Here is a 14,262-nt window from a genome sequence, read left to right as displayed (position 1 = left end):
AATATCCTCAGATGATCATAGGAGGTGAACCAAACTATGCTGTGGAGGAAGGCAACACTCCAAATAGACCAGGGGCAGGCAATTATTTTGAGCGGAGGGCTGCTTACTGAATTTTGGCAAGCCATCGAGGGCTATATGACAGGCAGACGAGGGCAGATAAATATTCATTTTCTAAATTTTTTTAGGGGGCCCATGGGCCGGATAGAATGGCCTGGCAGGCCGCATCCGGCCCGCGGGCCGCATTTTGCCCACCCCTGCAGTAGACCTTGCTAGTATGAGCTGAAGGATAATTCCTTTCAGACCCCAAACCTGACAGTTCTTCCTCAGGCGATCTGGTTAGGAGTACCAGTGCATGCTACCCATAATCTCCCACTTCTGTCCTCGGTCAATGCCCAGTGCTTCAAGGGGAAGCGGGGAAGGGATGTCATCAGAAGCTAAATAATACTTTTAGAAAGGGGAAAATAACCAGTAGCAGCCCTGAGGCACTGGATTACCAGACTCCTTCCCATATACTTCACTCTTCTTTTGCTACATGTTTTCATTAAAGCTGAGCACAAGCAAAGCTTTCCTTCATTGGAAATCCCTCTATGGTCTCTAGCTGTTTCCCCCAGCACTTGTGTTTTGCAGTCTAGTGTATTTATCAGCAACCCTCAAAGGCAGGAGGCAGAGCAGGGCAACAACTTAGACTAACTTGTTTAGAAAGACTTGACCTTTTGTAGGCTGCAGCCTCCTTCATCAAACACTGTGAATGGACTACCCGCTAAGGTAGGGAATGCTATTATTCCTATGGTACCAGTGGAGGACAGACCAAGTGTCATGTCCAAGGACCTGGTTGCAATCCAGGGTTGAAGCTGTTGTCATCCCATCTTCAGCCGTACGGTCTAAACTCCCCTTGGCAGGGGCACTTCCCCATGGGGCCAGCTTGAAACATGAGAATTTTAATGGAAATTCGTTCCACCCGTTGTTACTCTGCATTGGGAGCTCTTCCCATTTCATTTTCGCTGTGTATTGTGTCCCAGAGCAGCGAAGGTTGTTACACAGAAGGGGAAACAGAGGCACGGAGCAAACCATTGACCTCCCCAAGGTTGTTCAGTAAGTCTGTGGTAGAGCTGGGTCAAGGAGCTGGTATGTTCCTGGATCCCAAACACTGGAAATGAGGGCAAAGGACCTGGCCAGTCTGCAGCCTCTACAAGGCCATCAACCTCCCTTGGCTGCAAATCTGCTGCAATCCCTCTCCTCTGCCTCCAGGGAATGAATGGGGCCCAGCCCATGCACTCTCTTTGTCACCCAAAAAGTGAGGGAAGAATCTGGCCAACCTACAGACCCTCAAATCCAGCAGGCCTCTTTGGCAGGTACCATTTGTCATTGCCCTTGGGGGAATCTTGTCTGCGGGTTGGTTGTTTATTGTAAGGCAAGATATAAATCAAATAAATAAACCTGCCGAGTCCACTCATCCCTAAAGCTCGTCTCTCAACGACCTGTTGTGCTGCGCTAACCTCTCTCCTTGGCCTGCTCTCCTGCTGCCTGGCCCTGGGGGTGATCATAGTCCTGTGAACGTGTGGTCATGGGCTGCTGCCATTCACATGCATGGGATTCCACTTGGCCACAGCTATGGCAGGATCTTTCTGAGTCATCAGGAGTCCAGGGCAGCCAGGAAGCCAACACAGAGCAGCGTGCAGGGGGGCAGGACTGATGTACTCCAGGAACACGGTCTGCCCTATAGTCCTGTCCCTCCCTCCCCCTGACTTGGCTCCCCCCACAAGCAAGCACCAGCAATCCACAAGCATTACATCAGGGAGCACTGAGAATAGGAGAGCTGTGGGGCTCTTTATGCATAGAGTTCCCAAGGCCAGGAAAGGCTGCTGGGGTCACTAATAACACCCATGTGGCTGCCCTCCCAGAGCCCTCCCTTCCTTCTGGGCATTCCGCCCCGGGAAGGGCCTTATTGCTCAGACATTTGGAATATGTCTGAATATGAATATTCAGGAATATGAAATCAGAAAATAAAGGAGGACAGGAAGTGATAGCGCCATGGGAGAATCTCCATGTTCTCAAGGGGGCTCAGCGTGGGGCTGGTGTGACTGCCACTGCCCCCAGGTTCCTGCTTCTGCTCCAACTGCTTCATCACATCTGAGGTGCCTGCAGCCTGGCCCATGCTGAGTTTATTTGCCCAGAAAGTCAGGCACACGTGCAAATAGCAGAGGTCCTTTGGTGTGCCAAGAGGAAATAGTGCTGCTGCTTCAGGGTTTTCTGAAAGGCCTTTTTGAAATGGTCATGCAGAGGGTGTTGGTGGCAAAGAAGCAGCTTGCTGGGGCAGGGTTGCAGTGCCACAGCCTTGGAGTACTGCCTCAGTTCCTTTCCCTTGATACAGTCTACCCCACCAGGCTTCCACATGGCAAGTATGTGAGTCCCCGATACCGTATCCATCCTTCCCATGGGGTGTGTTAGTTCACAGCCTAGAAGAAACCTCAGTGAACCAGAAGGTCCTGTGAAAGTATCTCCTGGTCCTGCTGCCCCTTACAGGGGTTTCCAGGTCTGGGTCTCTTGCCAGGCTTCATCACATTGCTGCTGATCTTGTGCAGGTGACACCTAACAGCTCCCTCTACTATGAATGCCTGTGCTGGCCTCTTGGTAACATCACTGGTTTGAAAGGGCAGTGTCCCTTGGTAACGTCACTGGTTTGAAAGGGCAGTGTCCCTTGGTAACGTCACTGGTTTGAAAGGGCAGTGTCTCTGTTCAAAAGGGCAGAATTCCCTCTTTGTTAAGAAAGCAAAGGAATTGCTACTGACCTGCCTCTCCCTTGTCCCTCTACTGGAGGTCTTTGTCAGGTTTTCCCATGGTACTTAAGCACCTCTCAACTATTCTTGGACCCTATCCTCACAAGTCTTCCCTTTCTACAGGTGGGGAAACAGAGGCACAGCATAGTGAGAAGTCACACTGGAAACATACATCTGCATAGGAATTTGAATTCAAATGCCTTGAGCTCTATCCACTAAGCTATCCTTCTAGCTCAACCATGTGTTCTGTCTAGTTGAGTACCCTCTCTCTGAAAATAGCCCTCCCAGACAACTTGAGAGGACAAATGTGAACAACCCCTGCATTAGGCTCTGGGCTCACCTGCCCCAAGGAAAGTCTTCCTAACTCCTATCATCAGAGGAAAACTTTTATGGCAATTGCAATCTGTCATGTGATCAAGCCAGGCCATCTCCACCTGCCCCACCCAGCTCCAGCTCCAGCTCCAGCTCCAGCTCCAGCTCCAGCTCCAGGCCCAAGGTCCTTTGGAACGTGAGAGCACAACTTCCTTGGGGAGGATGGAGACTCCAAGACAGCCTGACTCCTGCCTGGACTGACCTGCCTGCAGCAGTGAAGATGGAAGGGGCTGTGTAGCAGGGAGAGGGGTGAGCTTCTGCCTGCTGAGAGAAAGGTCCCAGATTCAGCCATGTCCAAGGGCTTGACTACATGGGGACACTGACCAGACCCACTCCTCCTGTCGCTGTGCTCTGCTGGACTGTACGTCAGTTCATCCTGGAGGAATGAGTGAACTGCCAAACCAGACCAGTTATCTGCACATAGAAAATCAGGAGAAATCAGTCCAGAATACCATCGCATTTGTTCTAATGGTTTTTCCACATAGCCAAGGGTTTGTCAGGGGAGGAAGCTGGCTTGCAGAGCCTCAGTCACCCTTATTCCTGTGCAGACACCCAGGGCAAGAGCTGGGCACTGCTGCCATCCCACTTGGCACTGGAATAACATTCCCCTGGGGGGAATAATTGTGCTCTGCTGTATCAGGAAATTTTCTGCTGAGGAGGAAGCGACCACCTGTTAGGTCTCAGACTTGTCACTGCTTGCCCTCCCTTACTCTGTAGTGCCTTGCTGCTCCTTAAGAAAGGACAGACCAGAAGAGAGTCTGGTGCTTTTGATCGGATAGGCAGAGCTGTGGGGTAGCTGTGGTGGTTCAGTGGCATTGTTAGCGCTGGTGGCCTCACAGCCCTCGTGCTACTGTTCACACATGGTATATTTTATTTGCCCTGCCCTTTGGTAATGGAAGGTGGGCACAGGCGGGCGGATTCTTCCTTTGGCGAAGGGGGTTGAAATCAGACCTGAAGCACCAGTCACTGTGTCTTGAGAGCTGGGACCCCTTTAGCTGTGACATGGTAGGAAAATTCATAGTTGTAGAGCACCAGGCAGAGTGGGTCCTGATTCATGCCTGGGACTCCTAGGTTTAGTCCCATTATTTACAGGGATTAATGATTGCACCCTACTAGATGAGAGTGTTACCAGCGCTTCTTTTCATATGAGTTCAACATCAGTATCTGCAGGCCTGCCAGGCCACATGCACCTAGGTAGCAAAGCTTGGCCTCCTTGATCGTTTGGGGTAGGATGTGCAGTCCTTTGACTGGCCACAAGAGAGAGCTGTGATCACTTGTATAACCAATCTGCCCATACCTGTTTCCCCTGCTACCCCCTCCCTTGTCCCTCTATTGAAGGTACTTGGCTGGCCTCCATTATCCCATTTCCTGAGCACTTTTCTTCACAGTCCTACTGGGTGGGCAGGGCTATTTCCCTCATTTTGCACAAGGAAGGCACAGAGAATCTAAGCAACTTCCCCAGGCTCGCACAGGCCATCTGTAGCAGGACAGGGAATTTACATATTTCTCATGTTTCAGGCCAGTGCCCAAACCCACGGATGATCCTCCCTCTCTTCTGATAAAACCTCTCCTCCAAGACGCCCATAAGCATGATATCCAAGAGGAAGCAAATAGAACTGCCTAGGTGTGGACAAGTAAGTGCATTGCTATGAGATCTCACCTTTCTTGCACGCTGTCTCCTCCCCCCAGCCCCACACACCTACCCAGTTGTTCTGTCCTCCCTGTGAATGCTTGTTGAATTCAGTGTGGAAGTGTTGGGGGAGGGGAGGAGGCATCTGTGTATTGTCAGGCTTCTTGGCCTTAGGCTGTTGAATAATTGTGTCATCCATGTTGCTACACCTGATACTGTGATTGATCAAAACAATCAACATAGGATGGCTATGGCTTTGCTAATGGTACCCACTCTTTGCCTTGTCCATTGAGACTGTAAACTCATCGGGGCAGGGATTGCTTTTTGCCACATGTATGGACAGCATCTAGCAGACCAGGCACTTGGTCTGGCCTCAGCCCCAAACTCCCCCTAATACACAGAGTAAAGAAATACATTGATATTGCTAACTTGTGCTCACACCCTCATTTTTTCACTTCTCCACACGGGCTGGTCTTATGAAGTAAAATCCTCCTTGTTCTCATAGGAAAATCTATGCCTGGTTACTTTCCTTTGCAATGCATTGAGCTGATCTACCTGGCTTGAAGTGGTAGAAGCACAGAGCACCTTCCTTCTGAAAATCAAGCTCTTTGAAGGTATCTCGCACTGGGGTCCTAACATCACTAGTTCACTTCTGAAAGAGCCTTTGCTCCTTTGCCTTTCTCTCCCGTGCCCTATGCAGTCACACAGAGGCCTAGGATTGGGGTACAGGGAAAACCGAGCTCACAGGCTTCTCTGCTCTGGAAAGGATACACCAACTGTCCCCCACTGATCTGCATTCATGAAATGCTCCTCTGCCTGGAGGGTGTTGGGAGCTCGCACAGCAGCTCTGAGCAGGGTAGGTAGCCTCGTGTTTGCTCCTTTCACTGTCAGGCTGGGGAAGGGCTGATGGAAGAAGGGGAGAGAATACCTAGGCGAAGCGAGTGGAGCAGGAGCTACGTGGGTCAGGTTCGATTTGCTGCTTTAAGACTTGAGGGACCTGGAACAAGCTGCCTGCTTTCAATACTTCCTCTACCCTCATACATTAATGAATAACTTCTGCTTAAGTCACCAGCTAAAAATAAAGTGCCTCTAAGCTGGAGAAGGAAGTTTCTCAGGAACCAATGGCTGCAGGCACTTTGCAGGGGACAGCTGCCTTGTGATCTGGGGCAGGTCCAGCTCTTAGCAACACAGTTGTATATCTAACCTCAACCCTGCCCCTGGAGTGAGAGCAGAGTCTGCATTGCATACCCCTGCCAGCCCTGCCCCCTCACATCCTCTGTGACAGCCAAGCCCAATGGTCCCTTTTCCCATATGTCCTCACTCAGCTCCAGGCCCAGTGTTTTCCTGACACCTGCTCTCAGCTCCTGTGGGATCTCCCTACCTCACCCCAAGCCTTTATCTAAGCTGAGAATCCAGATTGAGAATGGTGGAGCGGGGAACGTTGCTACGATGCCCTGCAAGAATTCGTCTCCTTTCCTCAGCTGGGGCTATCCCCAGGCCAGGTTTGATGTCAGTTCCCAGGTCTAATACCTGTGGGAATGAGTTTGTTTCCTATTGGCTATATGTTCAGCTCCTGGGTTTTGTCCAACCGGCCATGGAGTTGGTAGCTTGGCCAGACTTCTGTTCTATGACACTCATTTTAAAGTTAAAGAACGTGGATAAAATACAACTGATTGTCCTTGGATAGAGACTGAGGAGGTACACAGACCTCAAGCCGGCCCTCTCCATGGAAGAGAAGTTCTCCTTTCATTCCCACTCATTTCTTACACAGGCATGGAAGGTTATGGGAAATTAGTTTCAGTAAGGACTTTGATAGAGCCTGCTTAGGAAACCCCTTTGGTACTGACATCATTAACCCCTCCCAGCCTTCCTTATTGAATATACTGGACCCCTTCTGATGTAGTCCTCAAGCAAGCCATTGACCTGGAGAAGAATGTGTGTCAGTGAATTGAGAAACAGAATGAATTCAGGGAAGTCTTTGTCCTGTATTATACAGGAAGTCAGACTAGACGATCACATTTTTCCCTCCTGCCTTTGAAACTCTGACACTAAGAATAGAATTTGGGATTTCATAGATTTCTAGGGTTGGACGGGACCTCAGTAGATCATCGAATCCGACCCCCTGCCCTGGGCAGGAAAGAGCACTGGGGTCAGATGACCCAAGCTAGGTGCTTGTCCAGTCTCCTCTTAAAGAACCCCAAGGTAGGGGAGAGCACCACCTCCCTTGGAAGCCCATTCCAGATTTTGGCAACCCTCACCGTAAAGAAATTTTTCCTAATGTCTAATTCAAATCTGCTCTCTGTCAGTTTATGGCCATTGTTCCTAGTAAGCCCAAGGGGTGCCCTGTTAAACAGAGTATCCCCTATTCCTTGCTGCTCCCACCCGATTAATTTATAGATGGCCACAAGATCCCCTCTTGGCCTTCTTTTGCAGAGGCTGAAGAGCTTCAGGTCCCTCAATCTCTCCTCATAGGGCCTGACCTGCAGGCCCCTAACCGTACAACTACCCCTCTTCTGAACCCTCTCAAAGTTATCCACATCCCTCTTGAAGTGTGGCACTCAGAACTGGACGCAGTACTCCAGCTGTGGTTTTACCAATGCCACATAGAGGGGAAGTATCACCTCCTTAGACCTGTTCATGATGCACCTTCTAAAGCATGAAAGAGTGTGGTTGGCTTTACTTATCATTTTGTTATGTTGACAACTTATGTTCATTTTGGAGTCAACTATGACTCTGCGATTGCTTTCTGCTGCTGTGATGTTTAGAAAGTCACCTCCCAGTCTGCAGGTGTGTCGGTGATTCTTTCTCCCTAGATGCATCGCTTTGCACTTATCTGTGTTAAACTGCATCCTATTCTGTTCTGCCCACAGAACACGTCGGGGGTGTACGAGGATGCACGTACACCCCTTGAGAGTGCTGGTGCACCCCCTGACTGCAGCATTCCTGGGCAGCAGTGGCAGGTGCGAGCACTGGTGCCCCCCATGAGAAAGCTGGCCAGGGAGTGCACCAGGAGAAGCAGTCCCCCCGCGGCTGATCCCGCTAACCCAGAAGTGCCAGAGACGTGCCGCTGCCAGTTGTGGGTCAGCGGGATCAGCTGTGGCCTCCCTCCCCCCAGCTGGTCGGCAGGATCAGCTGTGGGGGGACCTCCCCCCGGTTGCTGACTGTCCACTGAGGTGGCAAGTGCCCCCCCACCCCCCAACTCAGGAGGCACCAGCTGCCCATGCCACTTTCCCAATCTATCCAAATCCTTCTGAATCTGCTCCCTGCCCTCATCCAAGCCGCTGATGAAGATGCCTTGGGTCAGAGCAGTCTGAAAAATAATATATTCATAAGCTATCACTGGTGGAGAGAATGGCAAGTAGAGGTTGGATCTGAGAGAATGCCCATGACATCCCTGAAAGGAAACTGCTGGCAGGATAATACTTAACCAAAATGACTTAATTGGGATTCTTGCGAGCACCCAGCCAACTCAAGTTCCTTCTGCTTAGTTTATTGCACTTTAAGGATCTTGAGTTCCTACAAAGTCTACAGCCTCCTTCCTTCCTTCCTGTCTTGCTCCCTTTTCCAGAGTCATGAGACAGTTGTGACGTGTTCCAGAGAGATTAAGAAACTACACACAGTCAGTGCAGTTACACGGGCTATTTTTAACTCAACTTGGCTTTGAAAATTCCTCTCCCCATCCATCTTTCATTTTTATCTTGTTTCAGCTGATGTAACTGAGAGGTCCTGACCCCTGATGAGCAGCCCACATTTCCCCCTCTTGGGCTTCCATGATCAACATCTTTCTCTTTGCACTTGGTTCCCACCGGTGATTCCTTGCATGTCTTTTAAGTGGTGACTAAGAGAGGAGAGCCGTATCTGTGAAGCACCACATGTACCTGGGGCATCCTCCATGCAACACAATATCCTGTGGGGCTTTCATCCTTCCTTTGGGTCTCTTCTCTTGCCATCTGGAGATTGTTGCACCCATGATGCATGTGACTAAGTAGGTTGTTGCCTTTGACACCTCAAGCCTCTCTGAACTGGTTAGTGCCCAAGGTGCCACCTTGCCCTACCTTTTAGGGTAGGAGAGATTTCTCCTGGAACCAACCCCAGCCATGTCACCAATGTTTTTCTTGTATTCTTTTTAAAAAAGTATAGCATGGCCAACATTGAGTGCAAATACTAGAATTAAGGAGAGCACAATCCCTTCCCTAACAACATTTAACTCACTCATAGGGGATGCTGTAGTATTGTAGCTGGAACACATCAGGATCCAACTCTGGACCATCTCTCCTAATCCATGCCCTTAACTGCCTGAGTTGAAAGAGAAGCTCCAACAACCACATGCTGGTAGTAGGACATGTCTTTTTCTTAAAGGCCTTCCACAATTACAAGAGGGGCATAATACCATATGGAGGAGAGCTAAAGAATATCCCAGCCTGATAGTAGGCATCTGTCTGTCTCCTGAGACAACAGAATTATGCTGAATTATCAGCTCCCTGCATGTAATCCTTGCTTGAAAGATAAAGCGAAGCTCAAGTGACCTCTCCGGTGTACAGAAGCCTGGGCAGTGTGTATGGAGACACTGATCTGCCCACACACCAGTGTTTCACACTCAGCCTTGCTGGTTTAATCCAAAAGAAAGGGAGGCGCCAGTATGTTTGGAACCAGTTTAGTTGCACAAGTGACTGGAACAAAGGAGATCATCCATTTGTCCATTTGTCAGAGCTCCACTCCTAGACTGTATGCTGACCAAAGTTAAAGTCTGATGGAGACCACTGAAAACCCACCAAGGTGAATGGGGTAGTAGAGATGTGTAAAGACTGAAGAAAGACTACTTAGAGTGATAGCCAGCAACAATGGGTCCTAAGACCCTTGGAGAATGTTTAGCAGAAATGCCGGCGAATAGTGGGAATCAATTAAAGTGATTCAATGCTGAAAAGCTAGGAAGCATGGGCACAGTAATGAATTCTCCGTAGAGCTTGTGAAGTATTTGGAAGTGTAATCAACAATCATAGATTCATAGATTGTAAGGCTGGGAGGGACCTCAGCAGATCATCAGGTCCAGTCCCAAAATCTCTGGGAATATATCTACCGAGAACTCTCCCTATACCTGTGAACCATGAAAATGGGACTCCTGTTTGGGAATACTACTATTTTACAGATCTGCTTATGTCTGAAATGAAAAATAAAAGTACCACTTTTTAAATCCATTATGCATAGAAAATGGGCTATGGTCTGCACTTGAGGTGTGAGTATTTTTAGCTGGTGGTCTATGGATCATCGGTAACCAGCAGAGTGCCGTCTGGTGGAGAAGGAATTGCAGTTTTTGAGAACTACAAATGGTGGTTTGAGAAGTTGGTAGAGAAGCTGGTTCTTAAGATCTTTCTCCTGAGTGACTCATAGGGTGGATAGGTTGGAAGCATGTTATAACAACTATAGAGTTGTCATCCATACAAGGTTACATCACTGCTCCAGCTAGTCTAGGATACTTCCCATCTATAGCAAAGGAGAAATAGTCCATCCCGACTCCCACAAATTGTATGCCCCAAAACATGCAGGTTCTTACCTCTCTACAACATCCTAACTTTATTGAGCTGTTTGTTGTACCAATATCCTGCAGCAGTGAGTCCCAGTAGTTAACCATACATTTCAGGAAAAGAAGTATTTCTTCTTGAACAAGTAAATGAGTCACTTTTTCTCTTCCCCACTGTCATGGAGCTGTTATGTTTGTTTTGTCTCTTAATCTAAAATAGAAGCCACCTACACTGAAAGTGCAGATGGGGAAAAGAGAACAACATTTCTTTACCCACCTCTGCAGATCTCTGTTGTCTCAGTACCTCAGGTGTTTTATGACTATTGTATGACCCTTATTTTCTAAATGAGAAACCTGAGGCATGAAATGGTTATGTGATTTGCCACCATAGGAGATAGTGACTGAACTGGGATAGAAAACACATTACTCAAATCCCATTGCCTTGGTTCACACCGTATCTAAACAGGGACAGGCAGCCAGTAAGGCAAATCAACAGAAGTGATGAAGTTGTCATCATCTGTCTTTCATGAATGGCTTATCTGTGGCTCTGAAAGTGGCTGACAAGGCCAATTTGGGAGTGACAGGTTCTTTTGCAACTTGGGTACATGTTTCTGTGCAGGGTGGGTGGCTCTGGATTCTTTGACCCATGATGCACTGTTTCTGCCTCTCCTGCTCTTCCAAGTCCTGTTGTTGTCATAAGGTTTGAAATTACTGAGATCCTTGCAGCAGACTTTTCCTCCATTTGGGGCAATCCTGGGTGATAGTCTCCCACGAGTTGATGTCAAAGTTGCATTTTTTTCAAGTTGCCCTTGAGGATGTCCTTGAAGTGATTTCTCTGCCCTTCTTTTGAGCGTACACCTTGACAGAGCTGGAAAAATAAAACTTGCTTTGGGAGTCTGGAGTCAGACATCTGGATGATGTGGCCAGCCCAGCTAAGGCAATGTCAAATGATTATCGCCTTGGTGGATGCTCGTGGTGTTTGCTTGCAAGAGGAGGCTGAAGTTGCTCCATATGTCTTCCCACTGGATTCAAGGGAACTTTCTCAGGCAGTGTTGATGGTATGTCTCCAGTGACTTGAGGTGTCTGCTATATGTTGACTGAATCTCATGTCCATATAGTAAGGTATGAATGATGACTGCTTGGTAAACCATGAGCTTTGTTTTGAATCTGAAGTTGTGGTCTTCAAACATCTGTTTCCTCAGCGTCCAAAGACCGCATTTGCAAATTTGAGGTGATGTTGGATATTTTTGTCAACGTCAGCCTTCTGTGAGTCTCTCCATAAATCTGAATTACCAGAGCTGGGGACTGCTTGTTAAGAGCTTGTTAATGAAGGACCTTAGTCTTCTGAATGTTAAGCCTCAGTCCCATTTTCTTGTATGCCTCAGTGTAGATGTTGATGATTGCCTTAAGATCTACTTTCTAGTGAGCGCACACTACAGCATCATCAATGTACTGGAGCTTGATAACTGATTTTGGGGTAGTCATGGTTTAGGCTAGGAGTCGGCCTACATGAAACAGTTTACCATCCATTCAGTAGTTTAGCTCCACTTTGACTGGAAGCTTGTTGGTGGTCAGATGTAGCATTGTAGTAAGGAATATCGAAAAGAGAGTTGGAGTGATGATGCAGCATTGTTTAACTCCAGTCTTAACCTCAAAGGGATCAGTGATAGATCCATTACTGAGGACCACTGCTCACATACTGTCATGGAGCAGCAGAGAGTGCTGACAAATTTTGGTGGGCATCTGTACCTCAGAAGGATCCTCCACAGTGCTTCTCAGTTAACAGGGTCAAAGGCTTTTATGAGATCGAAAAAGGCCGTGTAGGAAGATGTATGTTGTTCCTGGCATCTTTCCTGCAGTTGATGAGCAGTGAAGATCATGTTGATTGTGCCTTTTGATGCCCTAAACCCACACTGAGATTCCAGGAAGCGGTCTTCAGCAAGTGGAAGGACATGGTTCAGGAGGGTTCTTGCAATGATGATTCCTGTGGTGGACAGCAAGGCGATCTCTGTGTAATTTATCTCCCTTCTTGAAGGTTAGTATGACTGTGGCATCCTTGAGGCCATCTGGGATTTCCTCGTCATTCCATATCCTTAAGATGAGAGCATGGAGCTGTGCTGTGAGCTCCTCTCCCCCGTCCTTGAAGATTTCAGCAAGGAATCCATCTGCTCCAGGTGCCTTGTCATTCACCGTATGCTTGATGGCTTTCTTCACCGTGGAGGGATTCCAAGTTCATCTCTGGCTGGGTGCTGCAGGATGGAGTTGAGAACACTCTCACCAACGACAGTCTCAGTTGAGAAGGTCTTCAAAATGCTCCTTCCAATGGGCATTGATGGCTCCCCTTTCCTTATTCAAACCCCAATACCTTGGTTCATGCTATGTCTAAACAGGGACAGGCAGCAAGTAAAGAAAAATCAACTGAAGTGATGAAGTCAACACATAACTGAAGGCACACTGAGCCCCCATGTACAAACTCTTATTTGGGTTTATGGTGTCCATAGAGAATTTCTCCCCTGAGAAGGACTAAATTATGGCAATTTTAAAATTTTTTCAGTCTAAATGAGTGCTTCCATGTCAGGAACTTAATATGCTTTAATTTATATGTAATGATTGTAGACCTGTAGATGATTTGCTTAACTAACCTGCCCTTACCCAGGAGCTAAGCACTCTGCAAAGGTGCTGCAAACTGATTTCATTATTTTGGGAATCAGTCTCATGATTTTTGACCATTTCAGCTTGGCAACACTGGGAGTCAAAGGAAAGGTTTGGGTTTTACATATTCGGAATGGAAAGTCGGTTGGAGCGGTGTCCTGCTTTCTCTAGCTCCCCCATTTTTCAGAAGATCAGCATAAACAGCTCTGGCTCTAACACTTTTATAATCACATCTCGGAGCTCCATGCTACATGACACAACGTAATCCCAAGACTTCATCATCCAGTCCCTGCAGGAAGTGGTCCTGGGAGGCCTGTGCAGTGGATATTTGGTCAAATACAGCTGCAATTAATTAAATTAATTAAAAACAGTTCTTATTGGATTTTGCCCAGCTGAGCTAGAATGATTGAGAAAAGACCCCAGGTACTTTAAGCATGATGTAGTTGAGAGAGAGAGAGAGAGAGTGGCAGGCAAACAGAGTATGGACACCGAATGTGGGCATTTATATGGATAAGAAGGAAATCTGGAGCTATCACAAATACTCACAGTCTTGGAAAGGAATTTAAACCTTGTGCTTCAGGAACAAGCAGGGATCAAGATGAGACCTGGAATAGGGACTGATTATCACACATCAGCTTGTAGCTCTTCTTGGGAAGCAGCTGGAGCTGTCACTGTCAGAGGCAGGGTACTAGACTAGGAAGGCCTGGGTTCTTCCCTAATTTGGCAATCCCTGTATACATGCCACACAGTCACAATCAGTGGCTATTCCATGTCAGGCAAATCAGCTTTCATATGTAGTGCCAGGATATAAGTGTGACTGTGGACAGGGTACACTACGCTGGGTATTTCCCTTGAAGGCCTTTTTGAACACTTTTTCACTACTGCAACAGGGAATTTGGGTGCAGTGCATAGGACCCTAACTGCAGTTTCTGAAACCTGAGCTGCTCTTCGCATTAAAGCCCTGAGAGCTTACAAGCAATGGCCACATTATTACTGATTTAAGCATTCTTATGCAGCAAGAAAACAGAGTTTCAGAACAGCCTTTAGCTCCCTGCTTTTGCTTCAGTTGTCCTTCCTGTAGCAATTCGCTGTGCAGCTGGAGCGGTATGGGTTCTGCTCCTTGCTCTGCCCCGATCAAGTGACTTCTTGCGTGTCCTTGTTTGTTAGGCTGTAAGATTTCAGGGCAGGGCCCATCTCTATGTGAATGGTGCCATGCATGCACTGGACAGTCCCAATCTAAGCAGTAAGTAAGAGGCAGAAATTGTAGGGTATCACTTTGACTTTGCCTCTATATATATATATATATATATATA

At 47.8% G+C, this 14,262-nt stretch overlaps 1 protein-coding gene and 1 long non-coding RNA gene across 3 annotated transcripts in view; one reads left to right on the top strand and one right to left on the bottom strand.

Annotated features, from left to right (window-relative positions):
• Positions 1–14,262, top strand: part of LOC109290305 (leukemia inhibitory factor-like) — a 50,187-nt gene that overhangs the window by 6,939 nt on the left and 28,986 nt on the right. The window contains exons 2-3 of one of the 2 annotated variants that reach the window (XM_019506745.1): positions 4,668–4,783; positions 5,285–5,393. The gene's annotated coding sequence lies outside the window, so the exon portion shown is untranslated. Of the gene's footprint in view, positions 1–2,703; positions 4,784–5,284; positions 5,394–14,262 lie in introns of those variants that run through there. The other variant, XM_019506744.1, reaches the window with a different exon arrangement.
• The window catches only part of LOC109290306, an 18,406-nt gene continuing 4,464 nt past the window's right edge, over positions 321–14,262 (bottom strand). The window contains exon 3 of the long non-coding RNA XR_002095569.1: positions 321–828. This is a non-coding gene — a long non-coding RNA (uncharacterized LOC109290306). The remainder of the gene's footprint in view (positions 829–14,262) is intronic.

This window comes from Gavialis gangeticus, unplaced genomic scaffold (genome assembly GCF_001723915.1).
Source record: "Gavialis gangeticus isolate Ggan-Ray unplaced genomic scaffold, GavGan_comp1, whole genome shotgun sequence".
NCBI classification, from domain to species: Eukaryota; Metazoa; Chordata; order Crocodylia; family Gavialidae; genus Gavialis; species Gavialis gangeticus.
The sequence above is the reverse complement of the archived record's forward strand: the minus strand, read 5'-3'. Positions and strand labels throughout refer to the sequence as shown.